At 40.8% G+C, this 17,140-nt stretch overlaps 1 protein-coding gene across 14 annotated transcripts in view; it reads right to left on the bottom strand.

Moving 5' to 3' along the window:
* Positions 1 to 17,140, bottom strand: part of LOC119647872 (disco-interacting protein 2) — a 262,686-nt gene that overhangs the window by 126,590 nt on the left and 118,956 nt on the right. For 9 of the 14 annotated variants that reach the window (XM_038049151.1, XM_038049154.1, XM_038049149.1 and 6 more), the window contains exon 1: positions 7,452 to 7,899. The exons of 3 other annotated variants lie outside the window; for them this stretch is intronic. The gene's annotated coding sequence lies outside the window, so the exon portion shown is untranslated. Of the gene's footprint in view, positions 1 to 7,451; positions 7,900 to 17,140 lie in introns of those variants that run through there. 2 more of the 14 variants (XM_038049156.1, XM_038049155.1) reach the window with 1 other exon arrangement.

The following is a 17,140-nucleotide window of genomic DNA, read 5'->3' on the forward strand; positions in this document are numbered from 1 at the left end:
GATAATAAAAAAAAGTTAACCCATTTTTTAATACTTTAACCCTAGTTGAAAGCATGACGGGTTCGTCAGATTGGGCACACCGTGAGAATTTTGCTCACTACTGGTTGGCCAAAATAACAAAATAAATCCATTTCTATAATATTTTTCAAGAAAGACAGTAACAGTGACAGTGATAGTGGTATACAGAGAAATATAATAAGAAACCATTTATTTCGATAAGCAGAAAGTATAAAGAAGAAATTGAAAAATTTGAAATCCAATGTGCCTGTGATGTTCCATAAAACACTCTTCAAAGCATAGGATCGGGTTTCGTGGATACCTAGGGGAGAATAGTGTGTCTTCTGAGCGGATCCAGCATATCTAAATATAACTTTTATCCTGAATATAGTTAAATGATCTTTTGAAAAAGGTTGCAAAGATTGCAAGATTGTAAAAAAGATAGAAATTAGTGCTGGCTGCAAATTTCAAATCTAGTTGGCTACCAAAATATCAGCAGCGCCTCGAATATTGACTGATCTCGTGGCTATGAATTCTCACTATCCCATCTAGAAGAGATGCTATAACCCTGGAAAGTACCATTCTCCACCTTGTGGCACTGTGCTTCTTTTACTCTGGGAAGCCTGACTGTAACAGACGTGAATGCGGTGTCTGATTATTGCTGAGAGCTTCCCCACCCAGCCGGTTTCTCACAGAGATTTTCATATCACCACTGTGCACCAACAGAGATGTCCGATGAAGAAGAAAAGGAGGCTTTGGGGATTTCTATCAGTAGCTACACGTATTTCAGAGGAGGCTTCCTAACGGTGGCATTGTGATCATGATGATTAATTTGAATGCCAATCTCGGCTCTGACAAGAACTTGCTCGGGCATGTGATGGTGAGGTTTGGTATTGCTCGTTGTAAAAATAACGGTGAAATTCTTGGAAATTTATCAACCTTTAAAAAACTTGTCTTGTGTATGGTATTGGAAGCCCCCGTAACATACGTACGGAAGCGGAATTATATTCACCAGCAACGCCCTCAAGCCGAGGAAAGCCGGTGGCATTGACGGTTTTCTATAATCTCTGCAAATTATCCCAGAACACATCAAAGATCACTTCGAAACTTTGACAGAATGTCGGCTGCAGCATCTCTGTATCCCTCTGTACCGGCCATATAAACACAATTCGGATTATTTTGGAATAGAATGCCGAGTTTAGATCTTAGCTTTACATAAGATTGATACTCATTAGTAACTATTAGCTACTATCAGGGCAACAATGATGGCGTAATATATCACATCCTGCATCGAAGCAAAAATCTCACAGCAAATTGAAGTCAAATTCGCAGTCCGCCGAATTACACCGATACTGTCTCTTATTGTTATCGGTGATCTTCTTTTTTCACTTAAGCCTTTGTCCCGTTCACAAGCGGGATCGGCAGGTTGTGATCGATTTCGCCATTTTATTTTATCAATTATAAAATGCCTGAGCTGGATGCAATCGCGAGGCTTTTAAATTCGCATCCAGCATATCAAGCTAGCGTTATTTCGGCCGGCCTTTTGATCGCTTACCATCGATTTCGATGTTCAGACCAAACTTGGCAAGTGAATTCTCGTTGGTGCAATTTACGAAATCAAAGACGCCTCTCTGGCAGTTTTTCCACGATCGGTGCAACCCGATATCGATCACGGATATCCTCATTTCGAATGTGATCAAAACGTATCACGCCCCTAATCTACCGTAGCATCTTTGTCCCCATTACCGCAAGACGCCGTTCATTGTCTTTTATAGTCAATCAACACTCAGAACCGTAGAGAGCGACAGCATGGACGACATTGCGGTAAATTTTAGATTTGAAACGTTCGTTGATACGCCGATCACAAAGAACACCAGTTGTGCAGCTCCACTTAATCCAAGTTGCGTTAATGCGTGAATCAATTTCATATTGCAGTTCTCCATTGGCTGATAGCATTGACCGGGTCATGGGGAGTGATAAAACTCATTCCGTCGAAACGACAACGATGCTGCGTATTCTTACAGTACACTCTAGGAGGCAATGTAGTCAGCATTGCGCTCAACCGAGATTATTGTCCCGATTTGATTCAAGTACCGATTCACAGCTGACTCGACTGGTATCGGACATCCAATCACGATACAGATCCCTTCGCCACCAGGGAAATTTCAACCGCGACTTTCCGCATCGGGAACTTAGTGCTATAATCACTGAACCATCCAAAGAGCTTGGCAGATATTGGCCACCGTATATAGAAACAATAACTAACTTATTTTAACATCATAAAGAAATTTCAGCTGGTAATTTGCAGGTTTTAATGACCTTGAAGTCATGAATGTACAGATTACCCATTAGCATGAAAGCTTGACCGGCAACTCCCTGCTACTCCATTATGGTAAGCCGAAACACATGGAGAGCTATAGTTTCCCGTTGACGGTCAAACCAGATATTCTAGGCTCCGGAGTCATGCAAGATTTCCGTTCTTGTGAATTAGTAGAAACTGGATCAATCCATATATTCTTTTAACTCTCTTAGAAGGTGACCAGCTTTTTCGACGCGAGATTCGCACACTGCTTGAAGGATGTGAAGGATGGGCAATATTTTGAATAATAGATGTATAACCATAAATGCTCGAAAAAGAAAAAAATTGTCAGTATATTGAAGAGTGTTTTCGATGCTCTTAACGCGTTTCAGTCAAGTGGTTTGAACGCTGGGCTATCGTAGGGGAAAGTCGCGGTTGAAATCTCACTCATAGCAAAACAATTTGTTGTCGTGACTGGGTGTCGGATACCAGTTGACTCAGCTATGAATGAGTCAAATCAGAGTAATAATCTCGGGCCAGCGCAATATTGACCACATTGCCTCCTAGAAAGTGCACTAGTCCTGTGTGTTTTCTAACACACTTTAAAGCCCTGATCCAATATGGATTATTGCTCCAACGATTATTATTGTTATTATATGAAAGGCTGGAATTTAGTCAAAACGAAGGTCGCCTAGGTTACCTTCGATGAGTAAGTACTGCACTATGAGACTAGCACCCTTGATTTGAAGAAGTTATATAGTACGTTCGATTACCACTTTCACTACTTTAATTTACAAAGAAAGCTATCCTGGGATATGTTAGCCGACAAGCGCACAATCAATGTCATTATCTATATATGTACAGTAACTCCTGGCGCAAATTATACGACAAACGACGATCTGAGACAAGCTTCTTTGCAACATTCTCAACTGAACACTGCACCAACCAGTCATCTGATCAAACTGCCGCCAGACATTTATATACCTCATTCCAGAACTATGAACTTTTAATGGAGAAATTAGGAAATCAAACTTCCTTCAACGAAAACGCTAAACCTCGCTCTTGCGTGATAGTTTCGAATGACTTCCAACAGTCCAATTAGCTATAAAAATGAACAGGAAGATAGAGAGATCCTTTGGGGCTCTAGTTATTTCCCCTTCGACGAGGGCAATGTTCCCAGTGAAACATCCATCAAAGCTATGCAATATGCCAAAAATAAGGGCATGGGGGTAGCAGATTGCGATATTAACTATTATACAACCATACTTGATGGGAAAGTTCTAAATCAACACAGGGTATCTAGACTATCAGAATATCTAGTAGGGACTGTACCGCAACTTGGATAATCAATCCATTTCCTTCAATGCGGCCAGGCGAGAAGTCATCGATATCACAGTGGCATCGCCAGGCAGGGCTGATCTTCTGAGGGAGTAGCGACTATGCTCTCAGACGAAAGGGGTATTGATTTCGTAACGGGCATGGAACAAACTCTAACCGCTCCATTTTGGAATCTGCGGGAGACAGATTGGGCGACGTACTAATTAGTGTTGTGCCCCCGAATAATAATCCTGGCCGCAATTGAGAAAATAACTAAGATGACCATATGCAGTATAAGAGAAGCTTTCAAAGAAAACTGTCCACTCAGTTCGCAAAAGAATGGTAAAACACCATGGTGAATTTTAGATTTCTCAATTCAGAGGAGGACAAGCGTACTTTCCAATGGAGAAAGCATAAGTTTGGCTAATCAATGATTATGGAGACACTTTGATGAAGAAAATAACTTGCTCGAGGCGAACTCAAAGGTCAAATGGACTTTCGTCAAAGAAACTAGCCAGCAGCTACGCTTACATGAAAAGCAATGAGAAATACACTTTGGGCTCATTCGAGTGCTTGCAACTGTGTCTAGTTCGCAACAAAAAAGACAGTATGGAATCAATCCAGTCTTATTCAGTTGGATGCTGAAATGATGAAAGATACACGGTGGTAGCACGGAAGTCTATTGAGGGAGGATGTCATAGGGGATGCTTACAAGAACAATTTCTCTTTCCCTTACAACAGTCCCCGGTAAAGGATACCTTGCTATGGCTCCAGTATTCGTAGACAACCTAGCCAAAAAAATTATCAGCAAGTTTAAATGCAACTTCCCATATTATCACATTGATGCCTCCATAATTATGTGTGAGGCAGATAGACGCTAACCTTATCAGGGGTAGAAATTCAGCTGGTTAAAACAGTACAGTATTTAGGAGTATGCCTATCCAAGCTAAAGTGGAGGCATCCTACCCAGGAACAATATCAGAAATTCCTCAACTCTGGTGCTGTAGGACTGCGATAGGTAAGACCAGGTGAATTTCACCACAATGGTTTTACTATAATAGCTATACATTTCCATAATAAAGCCGACCCAGCTTAGGCCTGAATTTGCTATTGTTGGTATGGTATAAGTCAAAAGACTGGTTTGCCTAGTATTACTGGAGTGATGAGAATTACACCAACCCTGACACTCGAAGCTGTCCTAAATCTCATTTGGACGTCAAACGGAATACAATTAATTATACATATAGACAAGAAGGCATTCAACGCATGCACCTATTTGGAAATCCCTGGCCAAACATCAGCTGGCTCTAATGTTTGTCAATCATATGATTTCCAAAGGAGAACAATGGTCCACAAAGTTCCACGAGTTTTGTGAGACTATAGACGTAACAATGTTCACCGACAGGTCAATCATGAAAACCCGTCGGACTCCGAAACCGCGAAACCGATTATAGAACTAGAGTAAACTCCTGGACAAATGACGACTTTATTTCGGGCGGAGATGCCATTTTATTTCGAGCAAAAGGATGTCTATGACAAAAAATGGCGGAATCGTACCATTCAAACCTATTCCGACAATCAAATAGTGTTATCAGCACTAAATAGCACCATCATATCGAGTCAGTTAGGGTGCAGCTTCCACCAGTTGCTATTTGGCCGACTGAATGAAACATTCTTAATGTGATTGCGATAGCGGACGAAAACCATTGATTGATTCGATATCTGTCTGTCCGTCTGTCACACATGATTTACTCGGAAAAGCTAAATTTCATGAGAATGCGTGGTTTGTGAATCCTTTTACATAGAGCGGGTGGCTTCTATTTATGTGAAAGGGTGGTGTAATTTTTTTTTCATAGAATATGGTCGTGTGAGGTATCAAATCAAAGGGCTCAATTAGTACTGTTCGAGACTGGTATTTTTGATACTGGGTGAGACGTAGGGGAGTGAGAGTTCAAAAAGTGTAAAAGGTCTCAGAACTAATCCAACCGAAAAATCTTTGTGTGTGGGACGCCGTTGATTAGGCGCATAGCTTATTTCGTATTGTAATTTTTTCCTATTTGGTTTTCAATGAGAGTGTGCTTCAGTTTCATTATGTTGACATCCAATACTGTGCAAGCGATAAGCCTACAGCAAAAAAAGGTATTTGTAGGGAGAACAGAAGGACGAAGACCGATGGGAGAACCCCGAGAGCACTTGGCGAATTCTGTTGACGAAGACAGCACATTACTGCTCGGTTATAAAAATTGGAGGATGAGATCGATGAATCGAGATGGATGGAGGAAGGGCATCCTGAAGCCCCGAAATGGGCTGTAGAGCATCGACGAGGACGACATCCTATGCATCTTTACCACCTTCTCTTGCCTCTTGCAGTCAATTTGCCCATATTTGATTTCTTCCCATGAGCCTTGTACTTTTCATTATTGTGAAACAATATTTTTTTAGAATTTCATAAGCCTCTGTAGATTTAATTAATATTCGGAAGATTAATCTTCAAAAAGTGGTTTAACTTTATCGATACGTTAGGACCAACTTTCAAATGATAAGTGTTTTTTATTGCGTTTCAAATGTGACTGAAGTTGGCATTTGAATGGTCGTAAATGAGTTATGCTAAGCTGTTTTGTTCAAATCTTTCTGCCAGGATAAAATTTATTATAACATTTCCAAAGTAACTGATACCTATAATTTATTCGGTTCGGTGGAACCGAATACGAATGGAAAAATATACGGATTAACGCTGGGGGAAACAATATCATTTAAAACTTCAAAACACCTTAAGCATTTTTGTTTAATGATCAGGAGAGCGGTGAGAAAAAACAAATAATTAGATTAGTTTACAAGGTCAATGAAGCCGGCAAAGGTAATAGAATGTTATAAACAATCAAAATTTTTCTTTTCATGTAATGGACTATAAAATCAATTTGTATGTGCTTCAGTTATGTAGATTTGATGAATGTTTATTGCAAATCGATGCCATTTTGATAACAACTATTAGAACAATCGAATCAAATTAGCACGAATCACTGACATTTCACTTTATAAAACGGGTTTCTCGCCCTCATTTTAGCTGAAATTTATTTAAAAAAAACTGGTTTTCACAAATTTGCTAACATTTTAAAAACAGAATATTCAAATATTTATTAATCCAGGCAGGAGCTTATCAATAGAGGAATAGTCATATAATATCCAACGAACGAGTTATACTTGTGAATCTTATTAACGATAGTGTGGCCCAATATTTATATTATTATAAGTAATTATTCTGCCTATTTAAATCTGACTTCTCAATAGCCAATATATTCATTTTAATTTGAAATCTAATATTCTCAATCTTAGAACTTGATAAAGTTCTGAAACAACCAGGAATCAAATATTTATGTAAATAGCGGACTATTTTCAAGAAATTGTTTCTCAGCAAAAACTGATATTGAAAATGTTCAGAGAGGTAGCGAAAAGTTTCGGATCTAGATTTGACAAATCAAAGCAATTATTTTAGAATTTCATTTTAATTAATCCTCATCCTAGAAACTTATGTGAAATAATATTCTTAGACATGCTAAAAAAGTAATTTGGTGATTATGAGATAATGATTCTTCTACACGAGGCTTTAACCCAACATCCAACGACTAGCGCTGCTATCATAAATGAGCAGATCATTTGTAATATGTGGAGATCAACCTCCTTTTTATGATTACAACTTCATGCACAAAACATTAAGGTTTCAAAAGAGGTCAGCGACAGTCAGTCCCAAAAAAGGGTTCAAAACATTCCATTTAGGAAGTATGCAGTTCTGAGAGCAGCAAAATTAACTGACTTACATTTTCAAATTATGAAAAATTACCATTTGAGCTTTATTCCATGTAATCCACCAGAAATCCCCTTGCTTGTTGTTCGCTGGATCGTTCAGTATGAAATCACCTAAAAACACTATTCTGAACTAAGTGTGTGTTCCTTATTCCGCCCAGATAGCGCAAACTTCTTTTCTACGGGAATTCACTTTTTATCTATTGATATAATCATCACCAACGTAAACACCAATTCACTGTTAACATTTATTGCTTTTTATCTCTCCACATTTTAGTAAACTGCATATGTTAATGTGTACAACCATTCCACAACAACAAACTATTCTAAAGGCAAACTAATGTGTGTTTAATCACTAGCAAAAATGCTAATTTCTTCCAAGAGACAAAAACACAGATCCGCTTGCTTCCGCAGGGTACAGGTAACGCGCCCGCCAACCTGACTCAACGACACGCCGAGAAATCACTGCTGATCGCGCCGAAGTATTTTTTCAACTAACAGCTCTGACTCTGATTCCAATCCAGGCACCAGCAACATCTCATACCTGGTTAGTTGCTGAGGTTGCCTCGCAACATTTAACCGATCGTGATAGATCGTGGAATACCACAAGATTGCCAACAGGTTCCTTCGATGGCTTAGCATCCACCATCGACTTCAACTTCTTGTTTGCGTGCTTATGCTTATCGCGGTTTCACGTTTTTCGGTTCAGTACTGCTGGGCCTTAGGCAGGTTTTATCGAGAGGTTGGCTGACTCCATGGTTTTCTTTGAATTTCAATTCGGGCTTTGATTTGGTCATAGCTCTAGCGTACTAAGGCCGTTTGAATGATGCTGGATGGTACTTGGTGTTTTACCCATTCTTTGAACGATTTAAGGTGTAGTTAGACGTTCATGAATTGCTTAGGTGATGCCAAAAATAAAAACCCCGGTCATTTCGATGTATGTAGCTTCTTTATTTAGATCAATATAAAGTGGTCTTTCGCCACAATATCACGCTAGCAAATCTTGCGGTCGTTAAACTATAGAACAAAGGGGATGGAAATTGGAAAAAACTGCAGAAGATCAAATAAAGATACCATAAGATGTCTAATTGTACATAGGTTAGAATTGTAATGCTTGACACTTTCAAGGTCGAGAGGTTGGAGATTCCAACGAGGGTCGACGACCTTCACGAAATAAAGGAAAAAATGACTCAAATAAGATAATAATAAATCACAGTTCGGATAGAAACTCGAAAGCTTGGAATGATTTTAATTTGAACATCCGTTTTTCAAATCGCCCCAAAAATAAAGGGAAAATGTGACCACCAGGTTAGGTACATAAAGAACAGAAAGATAAGGACTAAAATTGTCTTGTCTCTCTTCTTTTATGTGTCGAATGTAGGACTTAACAGGGGACACGGGGAACCGAAAGTGAAAAGTTTGAAAAAATGTTTGGACCACAAACCAAATTCTTGGGGGTTTGAAGATAGATCATATTTGGAGATGCGGTCCTTATCCAGGCGATACGTTAACTCCAGTAACTTACATAGAAATACAAATTATAACAGACTGCGAATTATTAAATTAGCAGCACCGTACGACCTAGTTGTTGGAAGTATCTTGTTTGCGCGGAAAGCGGTCCACAACCATACACGGAGCTGTGTAGAGAGGACCACTTTCAACTAAATTGGCCACGGGTTGATTGAATGACGTCACCTTAAATATGGGGGCGACTAACTATATCAAGCGGTTTATCAACTGATGCTAAAGGGTGGGATCCGATATTCCAACCAAATTGATAAGACTGACTAGGCTGACCCTGATCAACTTGCGAGGCCAGATAAAAGCAACAAAATCAGACTCCAGACCAATCGCCATCCACAATGGTCTAAGAACAGGGATGCCCTAATATGCATCGTCTTTAACCTAGTCCTGGACGTTAATGCGAGAAGCATGATCCTCTTGAAGTCTGCCAAACTATTGACCTACGCTGACGATATCGACATTACGGCAAGAACAACCCGCGAACTTTAAGACCGTTGATAATTTCTTCTATCAAGGTCGATAATCACAACTGATAACAGCTACAACAAGGAAATTCGCGGTTATTGGCAACCAACAGGAGCTATTTCAGCTTACAAAAACTGTTTCCATCGAAATATCCCACCGTAGGGTCAATGATTTTGCCAGCACTTGACTGCGTTCGATTAAAGAATCCTTTGAACAATTTTTGACCCCATAGATGAGAATATAAACGGTGAAATTTATGAGCGATATCACGACAGTCTGGTTGTACATAAAGTCGTGGCCACTTAATCTGAATGGGTGAGAAGCCCGGTAAGTCTATAAAGGCAATATTAATGGTAGAAAAAGAGGCCGTGGCAGACTCTGCCTCAGATGGATATAGATGGTCAGCTTTTGAGGATACTGAATTGGTGATTTTCGGCCCAAAACGGGGACATCTGGAATTCTTTACTAAGACAGGCTTATACCGGATACTGGTTGTTGCGCCGTTAATAATTATGAAGCTAGGTTAGCAAAAGAATTGGAATCTCTCAAAACAATGGTAACGCCTGAATAATCAGTCGTTGAAATCTTCCAGTGGTGTACAGCGTTTCTTATGTCTCTGCGTATCGATTTTGGCCTGTAACTATTTGTTTCAATCTCAATGAATAATTTCGAAGAAATATAAGATTATTCTTAGCGGTGTTCCAGATCGAGCAGGCGGCGCGAGATCTTGGGCTGAACATCAATGAAGGCAAGACAAAGTATATGATGGAAACGTCAGCACCGAAAACCAACCAACCAACAACATCAAACCTACAATTTTGAGACTGTTGATAATTTCTCCTATCTAGGATCGAACATCACAACCGAGACAGGTATGACGATGAAATCCGCGTACGCGTACGGAAAAGAGCCTATTTCAGCTTACAAAAACTGTTCCACTCGAAACATCTCACCATAGGGTGAAAGCTCTTACTGTACAAGACAATGATCTTCCCAGTCCTTATGTATTCCTCGGAGACTTGGATTCTTAGCAAGAAGAATTGCGAATTCTTGGCCGCGTTCGAGAGAAGAATTCTCTGAAGAATTTTTGGCCCCCTACATGAGGATGGACGATTCCGTAGACTACATAACGACGAAATCTATGAGCGACACCATGACCATCAAGTTGTGGATAAAATCCAACTCAATAGGTTACGGTGGGCGGGTCACTTAATCCCTATGGATGAGGATGATCTAGCCCGGAAAATCTATAAGGGCAATATCTATAGTAGAAAAAGAAGACGAGGCAGACCCTGCCTAAGATGAAGCGATGGCGTAGGTCAGAACGCCAAAGAGCTCCAGCTCAGAATGTCGGGATGATACTAATATTTAGGACAATAAATACCGTTTTGGCGGGCATCTCCAAAATTTTATACCCCGAGAATCTGATGATCGACCATGCCTTCAAACGAAGCAATCTCTTTCGCCTTGGCTCCGTACTCGCAAGACCATATCTTTCACCCAGATAGCAACAACACAATCGGCGTTCCACAATGGTGAACCCCTATCTCGGTATTAATCGTTGAGAAGCAACAAGTCAGCTCTTCTTCCTTGCATCATCGGCTCCATCGAATTGTGAGCAGTTGCAATTCATGTTTGTATACAGTATTTTTCCGACGCGTAAGGCTTGGCCAGCACATGTATGTGCAGAATGACTTCCAGGGATGCCGTTGAAATCCTCATTGTCCCACTGATACAGACGCAAGTCAGTCTATAGTAGACAAACTTATCAGAAAAGGAACAGTCCAGGATCTTCATGGGGAGATATAAACCAAAGCGCTTGTAAGATTATTTAACCTTTAACTGGTGACATGGAGCTTCACACACACGCGTTTTGCAAATTCTTAGATTTGACCACCTCCCCCTGCTTCCCGCTGTTTCACGTCTTAGTATCTTCTGTTTTAGCAGTAAAACGACCACGAAAGGAGATAGATTTGTCGTCGGTTGTATAACACTTGGGTAATACTTTTTAAAAGATCAGACGTAGCTTGCCAGGCTACATGTCCCTATTTCCAATATACACTATTATTATTTTTGTATTTTCTAATTCAAAATGACAGAAAAAGATGGGAAACACCAACGGCCAGTACGAGTTTAGTTGAGCCATCAACAAGAAAAGTGATGCGAGTAAATAGTCCGTTATTTGAAGTGGAAATAAATACACTGTCGCTAGTTTCAGACCAATCTGATAGTAAAGGTGAAGAAGATGAAGACTTAGAGAATAGTCCAATCATTCCAATTGGCTACGATAGTTTTGAAGTTGAAGACAACGTGCCTCTGGTGGAATTACGACGGTTAAATTTTTACTACGGAGCAATCCTCCTACTGCTGGGCACGTACACCTCAACGTGGTGTAATTACTCGTCCTTGTCCCTCTAAGTTGCGAGCTCAGGATGAAAAAGACCCTTTGCGCATCTGAAATAAGGATAGCGAAATGCGTCAAAAAATTTTGGGCGCTCAAGTTACTTATTTGCCAGGGATGAGACAGTTGTGAGATATTTAGGTGCTGCTTATCAGAAAATATATTTGTTCTTTTGCTATTGTATATGCGATCCGACAAACCAGATTATCTCATCGAACGGAAAAAAATGACAGCTTGGCGAAAAGGTTGACAGCATTCTTTATTACAACTCAACCAAAGAGGTGCTGACGAAGTAGACAAGATATACTCCATTTATTCCAGCAACCGCCGAACCATAAGATGACCAATGATGGTGTTTTATGCATTCTGGATTTGAACGGCACAAGCCCTTATATACTATATAACAAACGTCAACCCAAGATTATAGGAAGAGGAGATTTTCTAAAAATATTTGCTGTATTCTACAGTCAGTTACGATTGTTGATGAAGCGAGTTCTGGGCAACGATATGGTCGAAGAAAATGTCCTGCCCTGTCCTGAACTACTGAAACTACTCAAGGCAAACGAATGGCATGCAAAATTTGTCCACCTAAATTGTACAGAATCACGTGTGTCGGGTTTAGTGATCCCGTATGTTTTTAGATTAGATTTTAAGTATAAAGTGTTAAATTTGTTGATTTGCTCATGTAAGGTCTACTAAAATGTCAAAAAATACCACTAAGTTTTGTAACTTGTTTATTTCATTCATGTCCCTTATAGTGTTATAGATTTGTCATGTCACCAGTGAAAGGTTACATCCAGACAATCATCCTCGGCCAAAGACCTCAGAGATCCTCCGGATTTGATGCTCTAATTAGAGCTAGCGAAAGTCAACGCAGAGTTTCGCGAGAGGATGGATAGAAAAGGAGTCAGGACGGAAAGCAAGAGATAACCCAGGTTACCTCACGAAAAGTTAGCTATACTGCGGTAAAAGAATGATTCGGACGGAGTGTCCTAAAAAGGATAAGTGAGGCACATAAATCGCTGGTATTAGTTTGATCGTACAGCGGCAATTAAATTGATAAGCAAGCTGGAAATAAGTTGACTCATTTACTAGTCAACATGAAGAATCGAAAAGGTGCCGGAAGTGTGGAGGAGAGAACCATTTCACCAAGAATTGCACAGAAGATTCACAATGCATGCTTTGCAAGAAAAGAGGAGGAAGTTTGTTGCAATTATCGCAGTTGTCTGACATAGAAACGAGCTGAATCGTTATATTTTGCCTATTTGGCATTCTGTTTCTTACTATATTTGTATCATAATTTTTGTTTTACTTTAGATGTTACCTAGACCTATGTCTTGTTTGTGACTTCTTTGACTTTCTCTAGAGAAAGGGCAGTTATATTAATATCTTCCGCATGGACCGCTATGTTGTTTTGATAAATAGCGTCATCTTAATGTTAATGAAGACTTTTCGGATATCATGATCAAGTGCGAAATTGAAAAGTATTGAGATCCGAAAATCGCTTTACTTGAGGCGTGTATCGGTTCTAATGTTAATAGTCAGCTGTTATAGTTTTAAGAAAGAAAAACTTGGAGTTTCGTTGAGAAAAGAGGCACCAGACTCCGCCTCACCTCTGCCCCGGCCGAAGCAGAAGCCATTTTTAATGCTTTGTTTGTAAAACAAAACCTTATTAAAATTGGTTCAATATCTGTCTGTCACGAGCACTTTTCTCAGAAACGGCTACACCGATTGACACGAAATTTGATGACAAGATGGAAACTCTGAACGCCTACATATGCAGTGAATTACTTCTTTCTGCGTTGAGTTTAAGGGGGGTGGGGTGTTCATCCATGCAAAAGGGGAATGTAAAATTTTTTCACCGAATATATTCATATTAAATATTAAATTAAAAGTCTCGATCAGTACTTTTGATATTTGCTGGAAAGGCGGGGAATGCGAGGTCAAAAGTGATGCTTCCTTTAACAGACCCGTTCTCAAAAACTACTCAACTGAGAGATCTGAAAGAAAAAATTATAAAGCTGCCTTTATGCAATATCAAGGCCTCAAAATACTCTCCATATCGATAACTACTCAAACTAAGTTACTACCGAGCCTTCGGTTCTCGACTTGTCATGTTAAGATTAAGGGGGTTGGAGAATAATAACAATCGTTGCCGCAACAATCCATATTGGATCAGGGCCTTGAAATGTGTTAGACTACTTCATTCAAGACCGTAACGGTACACTACAGTACACTGTAGAAGGCAATGTGGTCAGCATTGAGCTCACCTAAGATTATTACCTTGATTTGACTCAGGTACTCATTCGCAGCTGAGTCGACTGGTATCCGATATCCAGTCACGATAACAAATTCCTCTGCTATCAGTGAGATTTGAACCGCGAACTTCCACTACGACAGCCCACAGCTCTAACCGCTTGAGCCATCCGGACACAAACGGGTTGGATGTTTCGCCCAAAAGAGGAATGGACTCCAATTAATCCAGCGGATCATGGAATGAAGGTTGTATTCCTGAAGGTGATTCCGAGCTGGCCGGAGCAATTATTATTTTCATTGGTCGGATGAGTTTCGATAGTATTCTTACTTCTCCATAATATTGTTAGGGCCTGGCCTATTTCCTAGCAATACTTTCACATACCTGTTGTCTTTTCACCATTTCTCCAATGTCAGTTTTCCTGAGAATATTCAGTCCATAACCGGTGCTCCTGTTTTGCTCATTAAACTGAGATCATTAGAGATTTACCAGTAAAAGAGTGTAGCAAAATAAATATGCTCGAAAATCTTTTAACTTTTAAAACTTTTAAACCATTGAAATCATCCGGAGTGGATGGAATTTTTCCAGCGCTACTTCAAAGAAGCCTAGAAATAATTTTAAGGTTTGCTATGTGTGGTAAGAGTTAGTTCAGCTCAGAATACATATTCATTCCGAAAGTGGATAAAAATGGTCTTTTTGATCCTATATCTTTCACATCGATTTGCTTGACACAGTTTGTACTGAAAAAAGTGGAGAAGTTCTGTCAACTACATTAAAGCTAACGTTCTAAAACGTATTCCCTTACATCAGCATGCGTACCAGGCATTACGTAGATACCAAGGAAATAGCCCTCTGTGCGTTCTTGGATATAAAAGGAACTTCCTACAACATATGGCATATAGAAATACAGAATATCCCAATTTGCCTGCTGGATGGGTAAAATGTTAAAAAACAGGTAAGCAGAAGTAGCAACGGTAACCAATTCCCTTGTCCTGTGGCAGCCAAAAATTAAAGGAATAAAGGCGCGACGTTACACTGACGACAGTATTTTGGTCTGTAGGAGTAAGTAAGAGGTCACCCTATGTGACAGAATTCATTTTTAATGGTGCAGGGGGCCGGATTCCGCATTAATCCAACCAAGAGAGTACCATTCATTAAGAAGCGCAAGCAGAATCATCAGCCATTAGACTGCATTCCATAGTTAAACTGGAAACAGAGGGCAAATATATGGAAATTACACTAGACCAAAAGACGTACGCCGATAAAATAGGAAAGCTATAAAAGCTTTGATGATTTCTTATGCAGCCTGAAAACGCTATGCTGGATATATATTATAATAGTAAGGCGCAGCTCTGAATGCACTACTCCATTTGCAGCCCCTGGATATATTTATTCAAAGCACTGCAATGAGAGCAGCTCATAGGCTAATTCGATTAGATCTATGGGAAAACAACGGATGTGGGGGACACAGGACATTGGAAGAGTTACTGGGAGAACTGAATCCAGTTCTTACAATGCCTTCTGATTCTCGTGTCCCCATACATCTGTTTGGTAGAAGATATGTAGTTACCCTGAAGCGTAGAGAGGACTGGGAAGACCCAGAGGAATGCGTGGCGGGATATACGGAAGTCTTCTACACCGATGGCTCAAAAACAGAAGAGGGTTCTGGAGCCGGAGTCTACCTCTCGAATAAAAACGAGAAGTGGGCTTTTCCTTTGGGACAATATGCCACGGTTTTTCAAGCCGAAGTTTATGCGATCCTAAGGGTGGCAAACTGGGTGATTGACGAGCGGTTGAAGGGCAGGCGCATCGCAATCTGCAGTGACAGTCAAGCTGCACTGAGGGCATTGAGCAGTCCTTTGATCACCTCGAAAATCGTTCAGGAATGCAGAAACCGTTTGAACTCTATGTCTAGATTCAATACGGTGGAACTACTCTGGGTACCTGGTCACTGTGGCATAGAGGGAAATGAAATCTCGGACGCTTTAGCGAAAGAGGGATCAATCTCCCCTATGCCGGGACCGGAGCCAGCAATTGGGGTATCAGTAGCATTGGCTAAATCTGTTTTCAAAAACTGGGAACAAGTTTCCCATAATGACAGGTGGCAGAGCTTAAATGCTGCTCGACACACCAAACTTTTCCTGCCAGAACCCAACATACGTACCGCAAAGTTTATCCTGTCGAAAAGCAGGAGGACTTGCAGGTGTATTGTGGGCATTATGACAGGCCATAATTCACTAGCTGGGCATATGTTCAGAATAGGAATTACCGAAGATGATACGTGTCCCTCCTGTAATGAGGAAGCGGAATCCACGGAGCATTTCCTATGTGAGTGCCCCGCCTATGGACGCATCAGGCATTAGATCTTTGGTGCCGATGTCCTCCAATTGCGACGGGTAGCATCACATCCACTAACGGAAATCCTGCGATACGTTAACGAATCCGGAATATTCCGTTAGACGGGGGAGGCGAGTACAATGGGCCAACACGGCCTGAGTGCTCAGAAGCTACAGCTTCTCCCCCACCATACACACACACACACACAAGGGCATGAAAGTCCTGGGGGTTTAACGTGAGTACCTGCCGTGTAGGCATAATCCCACGGTCCTCTTCGGACACGGATTGATTTTGGGACCACAATCAGAGCCCCGCAATGACTAGCACAGAGGTACTGAGTGCAGACTCAGCATTCATACCAGTGGATGCGAGGCCTATCTAACACCTCTGCCGCAACTAAGGGGCACGGCACCCGAATTGTACAGCGCAACTCCACACTTAAGCTCCCCCACTAGGGGGCCAACCGCAAATAACCGGGCCCAGAACACATCCTCCAGGAATTCTCCTGAAGCATATGCTCTCAGAGAGCCATCCCGGTTCACATGGTACCAGGTAACCTCCGGTGAGGCTTCGTGGCAGAGCCAATTCAGATGAGTCCTTTGCAGACTCGGATCTGATCGCCGTCCTCGAATACGTGGGGACGGAAAATAATAAGGACAATGACAACCGAAGCTGTGATAAACTCGATACAACTGTCAGGAAGCTACACAAATTCCAAAGACTGGTTTATGTTTGTGTCAATGGG

This window comes from Hermetia illucens, chromosome 2 (genome assembly GCF_905115235.1).
Source record: "Hermetia illucens chromosome 2, iHerIll2.2.curated.20191125, whole genome shotgun sequence".
In the NCBI taxonomy this organism is placed as follows: domain Eukaryota; kingdom Metazoa; phylum Arthropoda; class Insecta; order Diptera; family Stratiomyidae; genus Hermetia; species Hermetia illucens.